Here is a 21,368-nt window from a genome sequence, read left to right as displayed (position 1 = left end):
GTGAGAGTGGACATCCTCGTCTTGTTCCTGATCTTAGAGAAAATGCTTTCAGTTTTTCACCATTGAGAATGGTTTTTGCTGTGGGTTTGTCATATATGGCCTTTATTATGTTGAGGTAGGTTCCCTCTGTGCCCATTTTCTGAAGAGTTTTTTTATCATAAATGGGTGTTGAATTTTGTCAGGAGCTTTTTCTGCATCTATTGAGATGATCATATGGTTTCTATTCTTCAATTTGTTAATATGGTGTATCACATTGATTGATTTGCGTATATTGAAGAATCCATGCATCCCTGGGATAAATCCCACTTGATCATGGTGTATGATCCTTTTAATGTGTTGTTGGATTCTGTTTGCTAGCATTTTGTTGAGGATTTTTGCATCTGTATTCATCAGTGATATTGGTCTGTAATTTTCTTTTTTTGTAGAATCTTTGTCTGGTTTTGATATCAGGGTGATGGTGGCCTCATAGAATGAGTTCGGGAGTGTTCCTTCCTCTGCAATTTTTTGGAAGAGTTTGAGAAGGATGGGTGTTAGCTCTTCTCTAAATGTTTGATAGAATTCACCTGTGAAGCCATCTGGTCCTGGGCTTTTGTTTGTTGGAAGATTTGTAATCACAGTTTCAATTTCATTACTTGTGATTGGTCTGTTCATATTTTCTGTTTCTTCCTGGTTCAATCTTGAAAGGTTATACCTTTCTAAGAATTTGTCCATTTCTTCCAGGTTGTCCATTTTATTGGCATAGAGTTGCTTGTGGTAGTCTGTTAGGACGCTTTGTATTTCTGTGGTGTCTGTTGTAACTTCTCCTTTTTCATTTCTAATTTTATTGATTTGAGTCCTCTCCCTCTTGATGAATCTGGCTAATGGTTTATCAATTTTGTATATCTTCTCAAAAAACCATCTTTTAGTTTTATTGATCTTTGTTGTTGTTTTCTTTGTTTGTATTTTACTTATTTCTGCTCTGATCTTTATGATTTCTTTCCTTCTACTAACTTTGGGTTTTGTTTTTTCTTCTTTCTCTAGTTCCTTTAGGTGTAAGGTTAGATTGTTTATTTGAGATATTTCCTGTTTCTTGAGGTAGGCTTGTATAGCTATAAACTTCCCTCTTAGAACTGCTTTTGCTGCATCCCACAGGTTTTGGATCATCGTGTTTTCATTGTCATTTTTCTCTAGGTATTTTTTGATTTCCTCTTTGATTTCTTCAGTGATCTCTTGGTTATTTAGTTATGTAGTGTTTATCCTCCATGTGTTTGTGTTTTTTATGTTTTTTTCCCTGTAATTGATTTCTAATCTCATAGTGTTGTGGTCAGAAAAGATGCTTGATATAATTTCCATTTTCTTAAGTTTACTGAGGCTTGATTTTTGACCCAAAATCTGATCTATCCTGGAGAATGTTCTGTGTGCACTTGAGAAGAAAGTGTAATCTGCTGTTTTTGGATGAAGTGTCCTATAAATATCAGTTAAATCTATCTGGTCTATTTTGTCATTTAAAGCTTCTGTTTCCTTATTTATTTTCTTTTGGATGAACTGTCCATTGGTGTAAGTGAGGTGTTAAAGTCCCCACTATTATTGTGTTACTGTCGATTTCCTCTTTTATAGCTGTTAGCAATTGCCTTATGTATTGAGGTGCTCCTATGTTTGGTGCATGAATATTTATAATTGTTACATCTTCTTCTTGGATTGATCCCTTGATCATTATGTAGTGTCCTTCCTTGTCTCTTGTAACATTCTTTATTTTAAAGTCTATTTTATCTGATATGAGTATAGCTACTCCAACTTTCTTTTGATTTCCATTTGCATGGAATATCTTTTTCCATCCCCTCACTTTCAGTCTGTATGTGTCCCTAGGTCTGAAGTGCGTCTCTTGTAGATAGCATATATATGGGTCTTTTTTAAAAACCATTCAACAAGCCTGTTTCTTTTGGTTGGAGCATTTAATCCATTCACGTTTAAGGTAATTATCATACAATTAAGATATGTATGTTCCTGTGACCATTTTCTTAATCGTTTTGGGTGTGTTTTTGTAGGTTCTTTTCTTCTCTTGTGTTTCCCACTTAGAGAAGTACTTTAGCATTTGTTGTAGAGCTGGTTTGGTGGTGCTGAATTCTCTTAGTTTTTGCTTGTCTGTAAAGCTTTTGATTTCTCCATCGAATCTGAATGAGATCATTGCCAGGTAGAGTAATCTTGGTTGTAGGTTCTTCCCTTTCATCACTTTAAGTATATCATGCCATTCCCTTCTGGCTTGTAGAGTTTCTGCTGAGGAATCAGCTGTTAACCTTATGGGAGTTTCCTCATATGTTATTTTTCGTTTTTCCCTTGCTGCTTTCAATAATTTTTCTTTGTCTTTAATTTTTGCCAATTTGATTACTATGTGTCGCAGCATGTTTCTCCTTGGGTTTATCCTGTATGGGACTAGCTGTGCTTCCTGGATTTGGGTGGCTATTTCCTTTCCCGTGTTAGGGAAGTTTTCGACTATAATTTCTTCAAATATTTTCTTGGGTCCTTTCTCTCTCTCTTCTCCTTCTGGGACCCCTATGATGCAAATATTGTTGCGTTTAATGTTGTCCCAGAGTCTCTTAGGCTGTCTTTATTTCTTTTCATTCTTTTTTCTTTATTCTGTTCCGCAGCAGTGAATTCCACCATCCTGTCTTCCAGGTCACTTACCCGTTCTTCTGCCTCAGTTATTCTGCTATTGATTCCTTCTAGTGTAGTTTTCATATCAGTTATTGTTCATCTCTGTTTGTTTGTTCTTTAATTCTTCTAAATCTTTGTTAAACATTTCTTGCATCTTCTCGATCTTTGCCTCCATTCTTTTTCCGAGGTCCTGGATTATTTTCACTATCATTATTCTGAGTTCTTTTTCTGGAAGGTTGCCTATCTCCACTTCATTTAGTTATTTTTCTGGGGTTTCATCTTTTTCCTTCATCTGGTACATAGCCCTCTGCCTTTTCATCTTGTCTGTCTTTCTGTGAATGTGGTTTTTGTTCCACAGGCTGCAGGATTGTAGTTCTTCTTGCTTTTGCTGTCTGCTCTCTGGTCCATAAGTGTTTTTCTCTTTTTTTTTTGCACAGTATGCGGGCCTCTCACTGTTGTGGCCTTTCCCGTTGCGGAGCACAGGCTCCAGACGCGCAGATCTCAGCGGCCATGGGTCACTGGCCTAGCCGCTCCGCGGCATGCGGGATCTTCCCGGACCGGGGCATGAACCCATGTCCCCTGCATTGGCAGGCAGACTCTCAACCACTGCACCACCAGGGAAGCCCCCTATGTGTTTTTAATTGTCCTTAATTCTCCATGGCATGTTCCTTTTCATTCTTAATGTCTCCACATGGCTTAAAATTAATTTACATCCTTACCTAATGTCATATCATGGCTCTTTGATATAATTGAAGAATTTTTTGACAAAGTTTAAGATGCACAAAGATTTCCTTTCTGTGCATATGAATAACTAACTATAAATATGACCCAAATTTTATAGTCTTTATCCCCCACCTCATTCTCAAAGATAGTCGTGTATAGCTTTCACATAATGACTAAAATACTAGACTCAGCTGAAATACAATTAATTTTTATAAATGAAAAGATTTATAAATTGTAGGTCAAGGACAACTACTCCTTAGTAACCCTTTATTTAATGACTGGATTTGACTTAACACAAAGTTCTGCTATGAAATGAACACACACTACCTGACTTTCCTGGCTTGCTGGGGGATGAGCAGCCTGAATAGGGTTTCAGTAGATGCCCTGTGGGGCTTCATTTTAAAATTTTTACATAGGTATTATGATTTTAGTCTGTCGAGTAAAAAAATAGTTTCTCTCCTTTAGGAAGCCCCAGAGCCTTAGCATGATTCTGGGTTTAAAGGTGGAGAAGTCAAATATCAACTGGGAGAGGTAATGAGCAGGTGACTTTGGAGGTGGCTGTGAGATAAGGCGGTTTCTGGGCTTCATTCTTGAGTGGAGAGATAGAATGCAGAAGGCCAAGAGCACTATTGAGTCTGTCAAACTCTGGGATAAATTAAAAGCATCTTTTCTTAGTAGGAGCCATCAGTTTAGGAAAGGAGCAACTAGATGATACCAGTAGGATATTAAAAAAGCAGTTCTCACCTTTAAACTAGGAGAGAAGTGATAGTAAACTAAGCAATCAGGAATTGTTCAGAAGTAACTCTATAGGGTAAAAAATATACTAATCTGCATTTAAGGAGGAGGTTTTCAAGCTTTATTTTAGCAGCATTAGCTATTTCTTCCAAGTGGAATCTTACATGGCTTCCCACATTCCCTCTGTACCCACTTCATTTATAAAATAGGTAAAAGTAGAGTTGCTGCAGTTTGAACCAGGGATGGGGGAGCCAGGGCTCATCTGATGTCATCCTCCCTGGGGCCCCTCAGGTAATCTCTTGGAGCTTGAGGGTTCCACAGACCACAGTTTAAAAGCTACTATCTCAAGTTATAAAGGAAAAGAAACGTTTAGACCAGAAAAAATACTAACTATATAGCTTGGTCAATTCACTTAAGCTTCCTGAACCTCAGTTTTCTTGTCTGTAATCTTGGAATAATAATATTTACTTCATATGGTTGTTGTGAGGGTTAAATTAAATGAGCTAGTGGACTTATTAGGTGCTTAATACCATGCTTGATATATTACAATGACTCAGTGCAATCAAGTGTCTATGACTTAGTTTAACTTTATCAGATCATTTCTGAACCTCTTCCTTCCAACTGAAATAAACCATTATGTGTCAGTTACTAAGCTGTTGTCTCTCTCAGCTCCAAACCTATCATACTTCTATTCCCTACTCCGTCATGCTGAGGCTGGGACTCTGTATACCACATTTCTGCTTAGTCAGGAGTGTCCGTGTTGGGCTTTGCCAACAGGGGGTGCCAGGGAGCATGCACAGCTGGTGGAGGGAGAAGGGACTTGGACTTGCTCTTTTCTGTTGGTTCCTGCAGGCTTTTTGATTTTGTCAGGGGGTGCCAGGGAGCATGCACAGCTGGTGGAGGGAGAAGGGACTTGGACTTGCTCTTTTCTGTTGGTTCCTGCAGGCTTTTTGATTTTGTCAGGGTCACCCTTACCTTACTTCACCCTGGCCACGGCAGTTGTGTCCAAAGAGGCAGTTGAATCCAGTTTTCGTTTCACTAATGCTGGCAGGATCAGCCTTGTCCAACTCCCTCAGAGACACACCAGCATCAGGCAAGCAGTGCCCCCTCCTCGATAGTCTGGGTCCCCACACAAGGCCCCTTCAACAAGCTTCTAAATTTTAATAATTCCAACCTCTTCCCTTTTTTTTTTTTCCAACTCTAGGTGCGGTAATGGCTTCCTGTGGTTTTTACCTCTGTGATACCTTAGAGTTCTGTCTGCCTTTTCAGCTATTCAATATATAGATTACAATTATCTATATTAAATTCTGTCTGTTAAAAGTAAGTGTGACTTCTGTGCCCTAACTGGACTCTGAAAGATGCTGACACCTATTCCCTCCTTTGTTTCCCTACTGGGATTTGTTTTTGGGTCCCAAGTGCCTTCATAATTAACTGGTGCATGGTAAGTCCATATATACAGCTGCCTACTGAATAACTTTAATTGAGTATCTCTCTTTGGATCCCACACTCAGTATTTCCCAACCTGTATTCATCATCTTTGCTCATTGCTACACCTGCAGTTCCTTGTTTATATTGGTCTGCGGCATCAGTGTGTGCTTTTAATTAATTAGTTAATTGGCTACACCACGTGGCTTGCAGGATCTTAGTTCCCTGACCAGGGATTGAACCCATGCTGTCAGCAGCGAAAGCATGGAGTCCTAACCACTGGCTCGCCAGGGAGTTCCCTCAATGTGTGCTTTTATTTTTTTTATTAATTTATTTTAAATAAATTTATTCATTTTATTTTTGGCTGTGTTGGATCTTTGCTGCTGTGCATGGGTTTTCTCTAGTTGCAGCAAGCAGGGGCTACTCTGTTACGGTGCATGGGCTTCTCATTGCGGTGGCTTTTCTTGTTGCGGAGCATGGGCTCTAGGCGCGTGGGCTTCTGTAGTTGTGGCATGTGGGCTCAGTAGTTGTGGCTTGTGGGCTCTAGAGCTCAGGCTCAGTAGTTGTGGTGCACGGGCTTAGTTGCTCTGCAGCATGTGGGATCTTCCCGGACCATGGCTCAAACCCGTGTCCCCTTCACTGACAGGTGGATTTCTTAACCCCTGTGCCACCAGGGAAACCCAATGTGTGCTTTTAAATGAATTGAACTCACAGTGCTCTGAACCTGATCTCTACAGCAATTGAACCAATGTGAACAAATGAAAATTACTAACATCTTTGAACTTCAAGATGCTGTAATAACTGAGAGAAATTTTGGTTTTGAAGATGTTAACACAATTCATTTTAGAATTTGAATCTGTAAAAGTTAATAATCAGAAGAGATACACTTGATTAGGTACTGGGAAACCCAGATCCTATTCCTTTTGTTTCATACATTTTACAACTCATTAGTCTTTCACTTTCTACATCAATAAAATGGGATTATAATAATTGTTCCTATATATGTCAAAGATACATTTAATATATACATGAACATACACATTAAATAATGTATCTGCAAATTATTATAATTAAAAAAAAATTGAAATTGTTCAAAGTTTTAACGTATTTTAAAGAATTTTCCCCTCAAGTCTAATTAAAACAGATGGGTCCATAGTACCATCTATGAAAGGAGCTTAAACTATACTTAAATTTTTAGACCATTCCACTTAACCTAAAAAATTCATTGTGTTTCATCAAATAAATATTATTGACTAAAAGTTAGGAGAATTTGAATTACATAGTTATTAAATAATTGTCTAACATAATTGTGTTTTTTTTTTTTTTTTTTTTGCGGTACGCGGGCCTCTCACTGTTGTGGCCTCTCCCGTTGCGGGGCACAGGCTCCGGACGCGCAGGCTCAGCGGCCATGGCTCACGGGCCCAGCCGCTCCGCGGCATGTGGGATCTTCCCGGACCGGGGCACGAACCCGTGTCCCCTGCATTGGCAGGCGGCCTCTCAACCACTGCGCCACCAGGGAAGCCCTAATTGTGTTTTTTTGAGAAGCTGTTCCTGTCTTGCATAACTGTGTTTGAAAAAGGGAGTGTTTGTTATAAAAGAATGATGCAGTAGCTCAATTTCACTGGCATAGAATGGGGGGGGGATGAAGAGTTATTTTATTTCTAATAGTGAATGGGTGAGGGAACAGAACAAGTAATGAATTTTAAATTATTTCAGTTTTCATGCTGGATCAATGTTTGCTATTGCGGAAATTTTTTTTGAGTAATTTTAGTTTGGAGAAAATTAGAATTGATTTACTGGTAATGTAGATTCAGAATGGAAACAACTAGAAGCCATGCTGAATAATAAACTGAAATATAGATTTCTTGTCTCAGTGTTTAAAAGTCATCATTTTTGAAGGAAAATAAGTGAACTGTGGTTAATCCAAATGTTTTCTGGGTGGATATGAATGACATCTATAGTATAGCAAGAAAAATTTGATGCCCATAATGTGCCTATATATTATCAAAGAATTCAATAAAACTCCAATGAAATGCCAGATCGTTCTTCCTTTTAAATATGCTTAGGAATTGAAATACCATTAAAAGAATTCAGTTCTGCATGCAGTGAACCAGTTATTTTTAATGGAGAAACAAATAAATAATTATATAAATATCTTCTTTGAGCAAGTAGGCAGTTGAATTTCAATGATTTAAACAGCTTTCAATTAAAAATGTTATGGAGTAAAGTTATAAAGAAACCTGATAAAAATAATAAAAATACATTTGTAACAGATTCAAGCAGTTACTTTCAGATAATGAGATGTTGTTTGGTTTCCTTTACTGAGGTTTTTCAGTATAAAGTCCATTTGAATTATCATTCCTTGGCCTCTTGAGATTTTCAAATGTATAAGGATTTCTAAGAATATGTATATTTTCCCCTATATTATATTTAGCTACAAAGATATGCCAGTAATCTGACAAACATTTATGAGGTGTACTGTGTTTTGGAAACTGTCCTAGGTCCTGGGATGGGGTTAGAAGGTAGGGGAGGAGATAATAAAGATAAGTACGACAGCCCGATCAGATTGTATTTGCAATGAAGCATGGGAACCCTGGAGTTTCATAGCTCACCATGGTTCTCAGGGGAAAAGTGAAAAAAATAAATGAAACAACTGGTGTAGGAGTTCATTATTTTCCATGCTGGCCACTTTCTGGCTGTAGTCCTATTGATTTTGTGTCAGTCCATCAGAGTATGACCAAAAGCCGTAACTTAGAACAGTGCATGTGAACTTACCCATATGTTATTACACATCAGTAGCAAAGAGAAGATCACCAATATCTTTCTCCATTTTGACTAAACCTTATGGAAACAGTTGATGCCATCCATGGGATTTGCAATCTGGAAGATGCTAAGCAGGTCCCGCCACCTGGTGAAGTGCACAGCAACTCCTGCGGTTGCTCTGTGATGGCATGACTAGTTGGGTTGGAAGTGATTCTGTCCTGCCTGTTGCTGCTGTAAACAGATGTACTTATGTGTTATGCTTTAAAATAAAATAAGGAAACTAGAATCCAATATTTGACTTTAGTATGAATCCCTCAGGCAACCTTTCATTCATTCAGTTATTTAGCACTAACCAAGTTCTGAAGCATCTCATGCAGGGAAAAACACACTGGTACTAAACCCTGGGGACATGATGAAAGACTAAGTCTCTACCCTCTGAAAGCATGAATTCTATCAAGGAGGAACCTATTTGGGCTGTGGTAAGGGCTTATTGCAGAATGGCTTCTGACCACGTTTTTTTCTAAGAGGTTGCCAAACTCATTTATGTGTTTTGACCAAATTGAGCACTCTTTCTACCAGGCGCTTGACAGAGTTGCAGAACAAATAGTGGACTTGGTGGTATGGAGCGATCCACCTCATATTTGCCCCTCCTGATCAGAACCATAAACTTTGTGGGTCAGCCAGTGCATTTCCCCCCACAGGATTAAAGCATCTGGGAGGAGGGAGACTCAGCTGTGTAATCTCTGTCTTCCCTCTTTCCAAACTTCAGTATAGGGGATGTTAGAGGAGAAAGGATTGTAAGTGATCTGAATGCAAGAGGTTTAACGTCTCTGTGATTAGGTCTCAGACTTCTTCATAGAGCTCCCTTCCCCCTCCTCCATGCACACACTCCTGCTAACTCCTGACTGGTCCTTCTAACAGCAAGGCTATTACACCTCAGCTGCGAGGCAGAATGGTGTGGGCTTATCTTCTGTCCACTCATTTCTCTGTAAGGCACAGAAGAGATAGATGCTAATTGCTCAAGGAGATAGAATGTGGTTATCAAAACTTTATTTTTTGTCAGGTCTTGGTCATCAGTTCAATGTTATCCCATCAGACTCACAGAACATTAATGTCTCTTATTTTTCTTTCAAAACAAGTGATAGTAATAGTATATGGTGAGATAATTTCTAAAACATAGACTGACACTTTATTTTACTTTCCTCACCTCCAAGATGAGCTCATTATTCAATAGAACTTTTTTTTTTTTTTTTTTTTTTTGCGCGGTACCCGGACCTCTCACTGTTGTGGCCTCTCCTGTTGCGGAGCACAGGCTCCGGATGCGCAGGCTCAGCAGCCATGGCTCACGGGCCCAGCTGCTCCGCGGCATGTGGGATCTTCCCGGACCGGGGCACGAACCCGTGTCCCCTGCATCAGCAGTTGGACTCTCAACCACTGCACCACCAGGGAAGCCCTATTCAATAGAACTTTTAAGAAATGTCCTATATCTTGTTAAAAGAGACTGCAACACATCTACTGCGGTCTGAATGTTTGTGTTCCCCCCAAATTCATATGTTGAAATCCTAACCTCCAAAGGTATTAGTAGGTGATGCCTTTGGGAGGTAATTAGATCATGAGGGTGGAGCCCTCATGAGTGGGATTAGTGCTGTTAAGACACTCAGAGAGCTTCCTTGACCTTTCCACCAGTGCAGATACAATGAGAAGGCTGCAACCCAGAAGAGAGTTCTCACCTGACCATGCTGGCACCTTGATCTCAGGCTTACAGCCTCTAGGACTGTGAGTAATAAATTTCTGCTGTTATAAACTCCCCAGCCTGTGGTATTTAGTTATAGCAGCCTGAAGGGACTAAGACAACATCTCTATTATAACAGTAACTAGAGACTATCTTTGAATATACACGTTTAATACTGTTCTTATCTCTCAGTGTTGCAGAATCTCTCTGCTTACCTTTTTCCTCTATGGACTGTAAGCATCATGAGGGCAGAGATCTTCTTATTTACATGTTCCCAGTGCTGGGTACAGTGTCTAGCACATGTCAGGGTTCAGTATTCGGTGCGTCAATATTTGTTGAGTGGATATTTAAAAAAATTTCCGAGTTAGAGTGGAATTCCATTGTTTGATTTTTGTTCGATGTCCAATTTCAAAGAATCCATTTTCCTGTCTGAAAGATCTGATAATGTCATTTTATAATCGTTTGATTAAACCAAATGCACCAGCATTTCCTTTCAAATATATCAGCTTATTATTCTGTAATTTAGTCATCTCTCTCTAGGTAATGAGGAGCTCTGAACTCTAAAAGACAAAAACTCTTCATAATTCAAATGTATTATACTCAAGGCAAAGTTTCTCTTCAGATAAGAATACTTCATTTTTTTTAATCAAGTGAAAGTTAATATCAACATTCACAGGAGAGTTTCTGTTCCCATTACAAGTCTTTGGCTTTCGTTTGTTTGTGACCTATTTTTTTCATAACATTTAAGTAGATGCTGCCTCCTTTCAATGAGTAATAGGGGAAAAGGAGGTAATGAATGAGGCATACATGGAACGAGGTAATACAGATGGAATAAATGATACAGCTGTGACATTGATATTATCACCATAATCCTTCTCAACATAATGATCTGAGGTGATTTATTAGTGTCAATGGTATTTACTCACCTATAACCTGCTAATAAACATAGAGTGATGAGTCATCACCGTCACTGTATGAGCTTCCTTAGGGAATTTTATTTAATGGCCAGTGGCATTTACTGTATTTTGAGATGGTTGCTCATAAGACTTAGAAGAATTTGTTGGCTGTAAAATGTAAAATAATAAACTTTTTCAGATGATTGCAATGGGCAAATATAGTTAATTGAAGTATACTCTTAGTATTTAATGTCATAGGTTAATTTTTATGTGCAAGCAATTATAGACTTCTGTGCAAGCAATTTAAAAGTTATTCCCAAGTTGTAAAATTATACCCGTTTTGAAAATTTTCCTTGATTTAAAAATATACTTTTCAGATCAGATCAAAGGATATATTTCATAAACCAGCAATATTTTCCCAAAGTGATTGGCTGTGTTTTTCTCAAGCTTCACTAGAAGATTAGGAAATTCATAACTCATCCAATGACTAAAGATAAAAATTGCCATCTATTTTAGATTTATTCTTTGGTTATTATGTCTGTATGGCTAGACATTCCAGAAATGAGTTGCCTCCATTCTGGTTTGGAGAATTATACTTAGGTAGAGGAGAAGAGGAGGGATGGGAGGGAACCCTGGGATCTGTAAGCGTTGAGCTAACATGTAAAGTCTTGCTTCCCATTTTTTTTTTTCAGAATGTGATAGATACTACTGGGATCAAAATAATTCTCTAGGAAGGAATAACATGGAAATTATTTTAGCATTAATACTAAACTTCTGATTTATAAGTATGGCAGTGACTGATGAAAATGTCAAGTACTGGCAAAAATGTTAGTAATGGAAAAATGTTTTCAACCTGTCTGTGAGATAGCAATGCATTATTACCTGAAAGTCATTTCATTAAAGGTAAACATTTATTTTACTCTCTAGATTCATACTTCACGTAAAGTCAAAGTTGAAAATGTGGTAATTAGTTTCAGTGGAATTTGTGTCTCTGCTCCCATAAAGGTCATCTAAAATTTCCCAGATGTTATGATTAATTTTCATTATTGCTTTTAGTGTATCTTTCTTTCTAGTTCTCCATTTTCTTTTTTCTTACCTCACCCTGTTCTATCAGAACAAATTCCATTTCTCATGTAAGGAACAAGGAAGGATTAGAATTACTTATAATTGAAAGGTTTGACTTGAACCTTGTTCCCTCTTCCTCTTTTTGGCTGTGTGTCTCCATTTTCTACTCATTCAAACCCCTTGCTCAGGTTACTTTTACTGTTGTCTTTTACATTGAGCAGTTTGGAAAAATGAAGTCTCAGCCCTGAGTCTTTCAAGTATTATTCTTGTGGCCCTCAAACGTTCTGAGCATTATTATTTGATTCCCTCATTTCCAAGCTTAATTTGCAGCTGCTTTCCTCTTGTACTTTATTATGGATGTTAATGGAAATTTTGAAGTGATTTTTGCATGAAATTAGGATTATGAATAGAATATTACATTGAATTTAGACTATCCTGACCTTCCTAATTTATGAGACTATTTAAAGTGATTTTTGTAAGGCACATGCTTTACAAAACTGGTTTATTACAAGGTGAAGGAGCTAGGAGAGCATACTCAGTGGTAAATTGTCAGCCTTCATATGGCTAATCCTGTGTCCTGATAGTGGAGCTAAGGAACTTTTGTCGGAGGGCAGAGTAATATTATTTTAAAAGACTAGAGAATATATCCAAAATATTTGGAGATTTCAGAAATGAAAACTGACTAATCATGATTTATCTAAACTCTTCTTGAATTCATTATATTTTTAGGCAAGTAGATATTAGATATTCAAGAAGGCTACTTCACTTTATTCATTAGTTTTTGTCTTCAAACTCATTATTTCAATCATTAAGAAAGATTTGTAGACAAGGCTTTGGTAAGCAAGTTACATGTCTATTTTTCTCACATCTTATGAACAAGATCACATTCCAGCACATCCTTTATATTTATAACATATTTTAAAATATTTTTAGTAAGAAATATTTTAGACATACAAAACAATTTTAAGCATAATGTCTAAATCAGGGTCCTGGAAAACTGAAATAAATTGAGGAGAGCTTAATAAGGAATTATTAACCAGGGTTTGAGGAAACCTGGATGATTGTTTTAGTAACCATAGAGCTAGTAACAGCTGGTTATCGCCCCAGGCCTGGAGAAGTGTGGTGAGCAGTCTCTAAGATGGCCTCCACCCATCCCCTCCTCCCAGTAAGTATGTGTTCATGCCCTTGTGTAGTCCCTTCCTCTTGAGTGTGGGCTGAACCTACTCACTCTATTCTAATGAATAGAACATAATGGGATGTCACTTCTGAGATTAGGTTGTTGTCTCACTCATTTGCTCTGGGGGAAGCAAGCTGCCATGGCTTGAGCTGCTGATGGGGAAGCTGTTGTGACAAGAAGCTGAGAATCCTCACCCCAGCAACCTGTGATACCATGATGAGTGAGTTGGAAGCGGATCTTCCCTCAACTGAATCTTTAGATGAAACCGCAGCTCCAGTTGAATCCTGGGTTATATCCCTGTGAGAGACCTTGAGGCAGAGGCACTCAGAATCTGTGAGATAGTAAACGTTCATTGTTTTAAGTTTCTGAGTTTGTTATGTGTGGTAAATAACTAATACAAATGGAGCAGTTACTGGAGACAGAGAGGGCGGTGTGGAGATCTCCATTTATGAGCTATGGCTTTCAGTCAAGGGTCATGCTCAGTTTGCAGGAAGCTGGAAGAACAAATACCCTGACTTCAGTTCCTTTCTCTGAGTCATGCTGGAGCTGCCTATTTGCCAGACCCAGTCATAAGGCAGGAGGCAACGGAGCCTTTTGATGCAGTCTATCTAGGTCACCTACCATGACTTGGAGACAAAGGGGTAAAGGGGCAAGTGGATCTGGAAGACATGTAGCACACGCAAAGAAACGAACCTTTTTGTACTTATCATTCAACCTAAGAAGCCATTGTACTTCTTATTCAACGAAGAAACCATTGTTGTAAATATAATTGAAATTATCTCTATCCTTCCATGAGCACATTCTTATCCCTTTACCCAGAGATAGTTGTGATCCTCATTTTGGGGTTTATCATTCCCATGTAGGCTTTCATTCTGACTGTTTAATTAGACTTCATGATCAGACTGGCCTACAGTGTCCCAGGCACGTGCTAGAATAGTGTTTTATCCTTTAATTGTTTCTTTTTTTGTATTTGAACATCTTTATTGGAGTATAATTGCTTCACAATGGTGTGTTAGTTTCTGCTTTATAAGAAAGTGAATCAGCTATACATATACATATATCTGCATATCATCTCCCTCTTGTGTCACCCTCCCACTCTCTGTGTCCCACCACCCTAGGTGGTCACAGAGCACCGAGCTGATCTCCCTGTGCTATGTGGCTGCTTCCCAGTAGCTATCTATTTTACATTTAGTAGTGTATATGTGTCCGTGCCACTCTCTCACTTTGTCACAGCTTACCTTCCCACTCCCCGTGTCCTCAAGTCCATTCTCCCTGTCTGCGTCTTTATTCCTGTCCTGCCCCTAGGTTCTTCAGAACCATTGTTTTTTTTTAGATTCCACATATATGTGTTAGCCTACGGTATTTGTTTTTCTCTTTCTGACTTACTTCACTCTGTATGACAGACTCTAGGTCCATCCACCTCACTACAAATAACTCAATTTCGTTTCTTTTTATGGCTGAGTAATATTCCATTGTCTGCATGTGCCACATCCTCTTTATCCATTCATCTGTCGATGGACACTTAGGTTGCTTCCATGTCCTGGCTATTGTAAATAGAGTTGCACTGAACATTGTGGTACGTGACTCTTTTGAATTTTGGTTTTCTAAGGGTATATGCCCAGTAGTGGGATTGCTGGGTTGTATGGGAGTTCTGTTTTTAGTTTTTTAAGGAACCTCCATACTGTTCTCCATAGTGGCTGTATCAATTTACATTCCCACCAACAGTGCAAGAGGGTTCCCTTTTCTCTACACCCTCTCCAGCGTTTATTGTTTGTAGATGCTTTGATGATGGCAATTCTGACCCGTGTGAGGTGATACCTCATTGTAGTTTTGATTTGCATTTCTCTAATGATTAGTGATGTTGAGCATCCTTTCATGTGTTTGTTGGCAATCTGTATATCTTCTTTGGAGAAATGTCTATTTAGGTCTTCTGCCCATTTTTGGATTGGGTTGTTTGTGTTTTCGATGTTGAGCTGCATGAGCTGCTTGTAAATTTTGGAGATTAATCCATTGTCAGTTGCTTCATTTGCAAATATTTTCTCCCATTCTGAGGCTTGGCTTTTTGTCCTGTTTATGGTTTCCTTTGCTGTGCAAAAGCTTTAAGTTTCATTGGGTCCCATTTGTTTATTTTTGTTTTTATTTCCATTTCTCTAGGAGGTGGGTCAAAGAGCATCTTGCTGTGATTTATGTCACAGAGTGTTCTGCCGAGGTTTTCCTCTAAGAGTTTTATGGTGTCTGGCCTTACATTTAGGTCTTCAATCCATTTTGAGTTTATTTTTGTGTATGGTGTTAGGGAGTGTTCTAATCTCATACTTTTACATGTACCTGTCCAGGTTTCCCAGCACCACATATTATTATTATGTTTTTAGATGTTGGGGGTAGGAGTTTATTAACTAATTTATTTATTTTTGCTGTGTTGGGTCTTCGTTTCTGTGCAAGGGCTTTCTCTAGTTGTGGCAAGCGGGGGCCACTCTTCATTGCGGTGTGCGGGCCTCTCACTATCGTGGCCTCTCTTGTTGAGGAGCACAGGCTCCAGATGCGCAGGCTCAATAGTTGTGGCACACGGGCTTAGTTGCTCCGCGGCATGTGGGATCCTCCCAGACCAGGGCTCGAACCCATGTCCCCTTCATTAGCAAGCAGATCCTCAAACACTGCGCCACCAGGAAAGCCCCCAGCACCACTTATTGCAGAGGCTGTCTTTTCTCCACTGTATATTCTTGCCCCCTTTATCAAAGATAAGGTGACAATATGTGTGTGGGTTTATCTCTGGGCTTTCTATCCTGTTCCATTGATCTGTATTTCTGTTTTTGTGCCAGTACCATACTGTCTTGATTACTGTAGCTTTGTAGTATAGTCTGAAGTCAGGGAGCCTGATTCCTCCAGCTCCATTTTTCATTCTCAAGCTTGCTTTGGGGCTTCCCTGGTGACGCAGTAGTTGAGAATTTGCCTGCTAATGCAGGGGACACGGGTTCGAGCCCTGGTCTGGGAGGATCCCACATGCCGCGGAGCAGCTAGGCCCATGAGCCACAACTACTGAGCATGCGCCTCTGGAGCCTGTGCTCCGCAACAAGAGAGGCCGTGATAGTGAGAGACCTGCACACCGTGATGAAGAGTGGCCTCCACTTGCCACAACTAGAGAAAGCCCTCACACAGAAACGAAGACCCAACACAGCAAAAATAAATAAATTAATTAATAAACCTCTACCCCCAACATCTTCTTTAAAAAAAAAAAGAAAAAAAAAGATTGCTTTGGCTATTCGGGGTCTTTTGTGTTTTCATACAAATTGTGAAGTTTTTTGTTCTAGTTCTGTGAAAAATGCCAGTGGTAGTTTGATAGGGATTGCATTGAATCTGTAGATTGCTTTGCGTAGTAGAGTCATTTTCACAATGTTGATTCTTCCAATCCAAGAACATGGTATATCTCTCCATCTATTTGTATCATCTTTAATTTCTTTCATCAGTGTCTTATAGTTTTCTGCATACAGGTCTTTCATCTCCCTAGGTAGGTTTATTCCTAGATATTTCGTTCTTTTTGTTGCAATGGTAAATGGGAGAGTTCTCTTAATTTCACTTTCAGATTTTTCATCATTAGTGTATAAGAATGTCAGAGATTTTTGTGCATTAATTTTGTATCCTGCTACTTCACCACATTCATTGATTAGCTCTAGTAGTTTTCTGGTAGCATCTTTAGGATTCTCTATGTATAGTTTCATGTCATCTGCAAACAGTGACAGCTTTACTTCTTCTTTTCCGATTTGGATTCCTTTTATTTCTTTTTCTTCTCTGATTGCTGTGGCTAAAACTTCCAAAACTATGTTGAATAAGAGTGGTGAGAGTGGGCATCCTTGTCTTGTTCCTGATCTTAGTGGAAATGGTTTCAGTTTTTCACCATTGAGGACGATGTTGGCTGTGGGTTTGTCATATATGGCCTTTATTGTGTTGAGGAAAGTTCCCTCTATGCCTACTTTCTGCAGGCTTTTTATCATAAATGGGTGTTGAATTTTGTTGAAAGCTTTGTTTGCGTCTATTGAGATGATCATATGGTTTTTCTCCTTCAATTTGTTAATATGGTATATCACGTTAATTTGCGTATATTGAAGAATCCTTGCATTCCTGGGATAAACCCCACTTGATCATGGTGTATGATCCTTTTAATGTGCTGTTGGATTCTGTTTGCTAGCGTTTTGCTCAGGATTTTTGCATCTATGTTCATCAGTGATATTGGCCTGTAGTTTTCTTTCTTTGTGACATCTTTGTCTGGTTTTGTTATCAGGGTGATGGTGGCCTCGTAGAATGAATTTGGGAGTGTTCCTCCCTCTGCTATATTTTGGAAGAGTTTGAGAAGGATAGGTGTTAGCTCTTCTCTAAATGTTTGATAGAATTCGTCTGTGAAGCCATCTGGTCCTGGGCTTTTGTTTGTTGGAAGATTTTTAATCACAGTTTCAATTTCAGTGCTTGTCATTGGTCTGTTTATATTTTCTATTTCTTCCTGGTTCAGTCTCGGGAGGTTATTCTTTTCTAAGAATTTGTCCATTTCTTCCAGGGTGTCCATTTTATTGGCATATAGTTGCTTGTAGTAATCTCTCATGATCCTTTGTATTTCTTCAGTGTCAGTTGTTACTTCTTTTTCATTTCTAATGCTATTGATTTTAGTCTTCTCCCTTTTTTTCTCGATGAGTCGGGCTAATGGTTTATCAATTTTGTTTATCTTCTTAAAGAACCAACTTTTACTTTTATTGATCTTTGCTATTGTTTCCTTCATTTCTTTTTCATTATTTCTGGTCTGATCTTTATGATTTCTTTCCTTCTCCTAACTTTGAGGGTTTTTTATTCTTCTTTTTCTATTTGCTTTAGGTGTAAGGTTATGTTGTTTATTTGAGATGTTTCTTGTATCTTGAGGTAGGATTGTATTGCTATAACTTCCCTCTTAGAACTCTTTTGCTGCATCCCATAGGTTTTGTGTCCTCATGTTTTCATCATCATTTGTTTCTAGGTATTTGATTTTCTCTTTGATTTCTTCAGTGATATCTTGGTTATTTAGTAGTGTATTGTTTAGCCTCCATGTATTTGTATTTTTTTACAGATTTTTTCCTGTAATTGATATCTATTCTCATAGCATTGTGGTCAGAAAAGATACTTGATATGATTTCAATATTCTTAAATTTACCAAGGCTTGATTTGTGACCCAACATATGATCTATCCTGGAGAATGTTCCATGAGCACTTGAGAAGAAAATGTATTCTATTGTTTTTGGGTGGAATGTCCTATAAATATCAATTAAGTCCATCTTGTTTAATGTATCATTTAAAGCTTGTGTTTCCTTGTTTGTTTTCATTTTGGATGATCTGTCCATTGTTGAAAGTGGGGTGTTAAAGTCCCCTACTATGATTGTGTTACTGTTGATTTCCCCTTTTATGGCTGTTAGCATTTGCCTTATGTATTGAGGTGTTCCTATGTTGGGTGCATAAATATTTACAATTGTTATATCTTCTTCTTGGATTGATCCCTTGATCATTATGTAGTGTCTTTCTTTGTCTCTTGTAATAGTCTTCATTTTAAAGTCTATTTTGTCTGATATGAGAATTGCTACTCTAGCCTTCTTTTGATTTCCATTTGCATGGAATATCTTTTTCCATCCCCTCACTTTCAGTCTGTATGTGTCCCTAGGTCTGAAGTGGGTCTCTTGTAGACAGCATATATATGGGTCTTGTTTTTGTATCCATTCAGCCAGTCTGTGTCTTTTGGTTAGAGCATTTAATCCATTTACATTTAAGGTGGTTATCGATATGTATGTTCCTATTACCATTTTCTTAATTGTTTTGGAATTGTTATTGTAGTTCTTTTCCTTCTCTTGTGTTTCCTGCCTAGAGAAATTCCTTTAGCATTTGTTCTAAATCTGGTTTGGTGGTGTGGATTCTCTTAGCTTTTGCTTGTCTTTAAAGGTTTTAATTTCTCCGTCAGATCTTAATGAGATCCTTGTTGGGTAGAGTAATCTTGGTTGTAGGTTTTTCCCTTTCATCACTTTAAATATGTCCTGCCACTCTCTTCTGGCTTGCAGAGTTTCTGCTGAAAGATTAGCTGTTAACCTTATGGGGATTCCCTTGTGTGTTATTTGTTGTTTTTCCCTTGCTTCTTTTAATATTTTTTCTTTGTATTTAATTTTTGATAGTTTGATTAATATGTGTCTTGGCATGTTTCTCCTTAGATTTACCCTGTATGGGACTCTTTGCACTTCCTGGACTTGATTGACTATTTCCTTTCCCATATTAGGGAAGTTTTCAAGTATAATCTCTTGAAATATTTTCTCAGTCCCTTTCTTTTTCTCTTCTGCTTTGGGACCCCTATGATTCAAATGTTGGTGCATTTAATGTCATCCCAGAGGTGTCTGAGACTGTCCTCAATTCTTTTCATTCTTTTTTTCTTTATTCTGCTCTGTGGTAGTTATTTCCACTATTTTATCTTCCAGGTCAGTTATGCGTTCTTCTGCCTCAGTTATTCTGCTATTGATTCCTTCTAGAGAATTTTTAATTTCATTTATTGTGTTGTTCATCGTTGTTTGTTTGCTCTTTAGTTTTTCTAGGTCCTTGTTAAACGTTTTTTTTTATTTTCCATTCTATTTCCAAGATTTTGGATCATCTTTACTATTATTACTCTGAATTCTTTTTCAGGTAGACTGCCTGTTTCCTCTTCATTTGTTGTGTCTGGTGGGTTTTTACCTTTTTCCTTCATCTGCTCTGTGTTTCTCTATCTTCTCATTTTGCTTAACTTACTGTGTTTGCGGTCTCCTTTTCGCAGGCTGCAGGCTTGTAGTTCCCATTGTTTGTGGTGTCTGCCTCCAGGGGCTAAGGTTGTTTCAGTGGGTTGTGTAGGCTTTCTGATGGAGGGAACTGGTTCTTGTGTTCTGGTGGATGAGACTTGATCTTGTCTTTCTGGTGGGCAGGACCACATCTATTGGTTTGTTTTGGGTTGTTTGTGACCTTATTATGATTTTAGGCAGCCTCTCTGCTAATGGGTGGGTTTGTGTTCCTGTCTTGCTGGTTGTTTGGCATAGGGTGTCCAGCACTGTGGTTTTTTGGTCCTTGAGTGGAGCTGGGTCTTAGCGTTGAGATGGAGATGTCTGGGAGAGCTTTCGCCATTTGATATTACATGGAGCCGGGAGGTCGCTGGTGGACCAATGTCCTGAACTCACCTCTTCCACCTCAGAGGCACAGGCCTGACACCCAACCAGAGCACCAAGACCCTGTGAGGCACACAGCTTTGAACTGGTGCAACACAGCCCAGAGCTCTGTGATATCGGTTACAGAGGTGATGTCTGTATCAAGGATGATGACCCTCTCCAGGTTGGCAGGAAGAGTCTTGGTGAGGAAAAGCTTCATCAGACCATTAATCCCAGAGAGATGTTTTTTGGGGATTCAGGAAACTTCAGACTTGAGCTCATCTGCATTGTAGAAGTATACTCGCACAGCAGGTACCATCCAGGTCTGGAAGAGCGTCGCCAGGATCTGCTCAGCGATGGAGTCGGCGATGAGGTGGAAATGCAGGGGGTTCTGCCTGTGAAATAGGACAGACTTCAACAAGGTGACAATATCCAGGCTGACGTTGTATCTGGCACAGACAGTAGCAATGTGGATTGTCTCGCACTTCTCCGCGACCGGCTGCTGCCCACACTCGGGGCTGTTGCCTGCCACAGTGCCGGCTCAGAGGTTCTCGCTGTTGCCAGTGCCCTCCTTTTTGATTCTCAAATTCTGCTGGCTTAACTGAAGATTAACACCATTCTGTTCTTTCATCTGTCGAGGGGTCAGCAATCTATACTGTAAAGGTCTAAAAAGTAAATATTTTAGTCTTTGTGGGCTATAAGGTCTCTGTGTATCAAACTGTTCAACTCTAGCATTGTAGTGGAAAGCAACCATAGACAGTGTTAAAATAAATTGCTGTGACTGTATTTTAAGAAAAAATTTATGTCCAGAATTAGGAGGCAGGCTGGATTTGGCCCATGGGATGTATCCTTGATCTACAGCATCCCTGAGGAAATGACAATGGGATCAGTCATCCTGGTGTCACACACAACCTCCGGAGGAGATAGTTTTAAGCATGAAATCCTAAAAGGGTCATAGTGCCATGGGAAAAGCAGCTGTGTTCAGGGTCTCCTCTAAGAGTGGGCAACATCAAGGAGAGGGAGGTATGCCAGAGCCTTTAGGGGAACCTGAGCACTGGGAAGGA

General features: G+C 39.0%; 1 pseudogene across 1 annotated transcript in view; it reads right to left on the bottom strand.

The window, feature by feature from the left end:
* The window catches only part of LOC307049624 (xylosyl- and glucuronyltransferase LARGE1-like), a 73,917-nt pseudogene extending 52,859 nt beyond the window's left edge, over positions 1 to 21,058 (bottom strand). Inside the window, exon 1 of the transcript in view lies at positions 20,374 to 21,058. The product of the transcript in view is annotated as a xylosyl- and glucuronyltransferase LARGE1-like (transcript). The remainder of the gene's footprint in view (positions 1 to 20,373) is intronic.
* Between the last annotated feature and the right edge of the window lie 310 nt (positions 21,059 to 21,368).

Source organism: Hyperoodon ampullatus (genome assembly GCF_949752795.1).
Source record: "Hyperoodon ampullatus genome assembly, chromosome: 3".
NCBI classification, from domain to species: domain Eukaryota; kingdom Metazoa; phylum Chordata; class Mammalia; order Artiodactyla; family Ziphiidae; genus Hyperoodon; species Hyperoodon ampullatus.
This window is presented reverse-complemented; position numbering and strand designations above follow the sequence as displayed.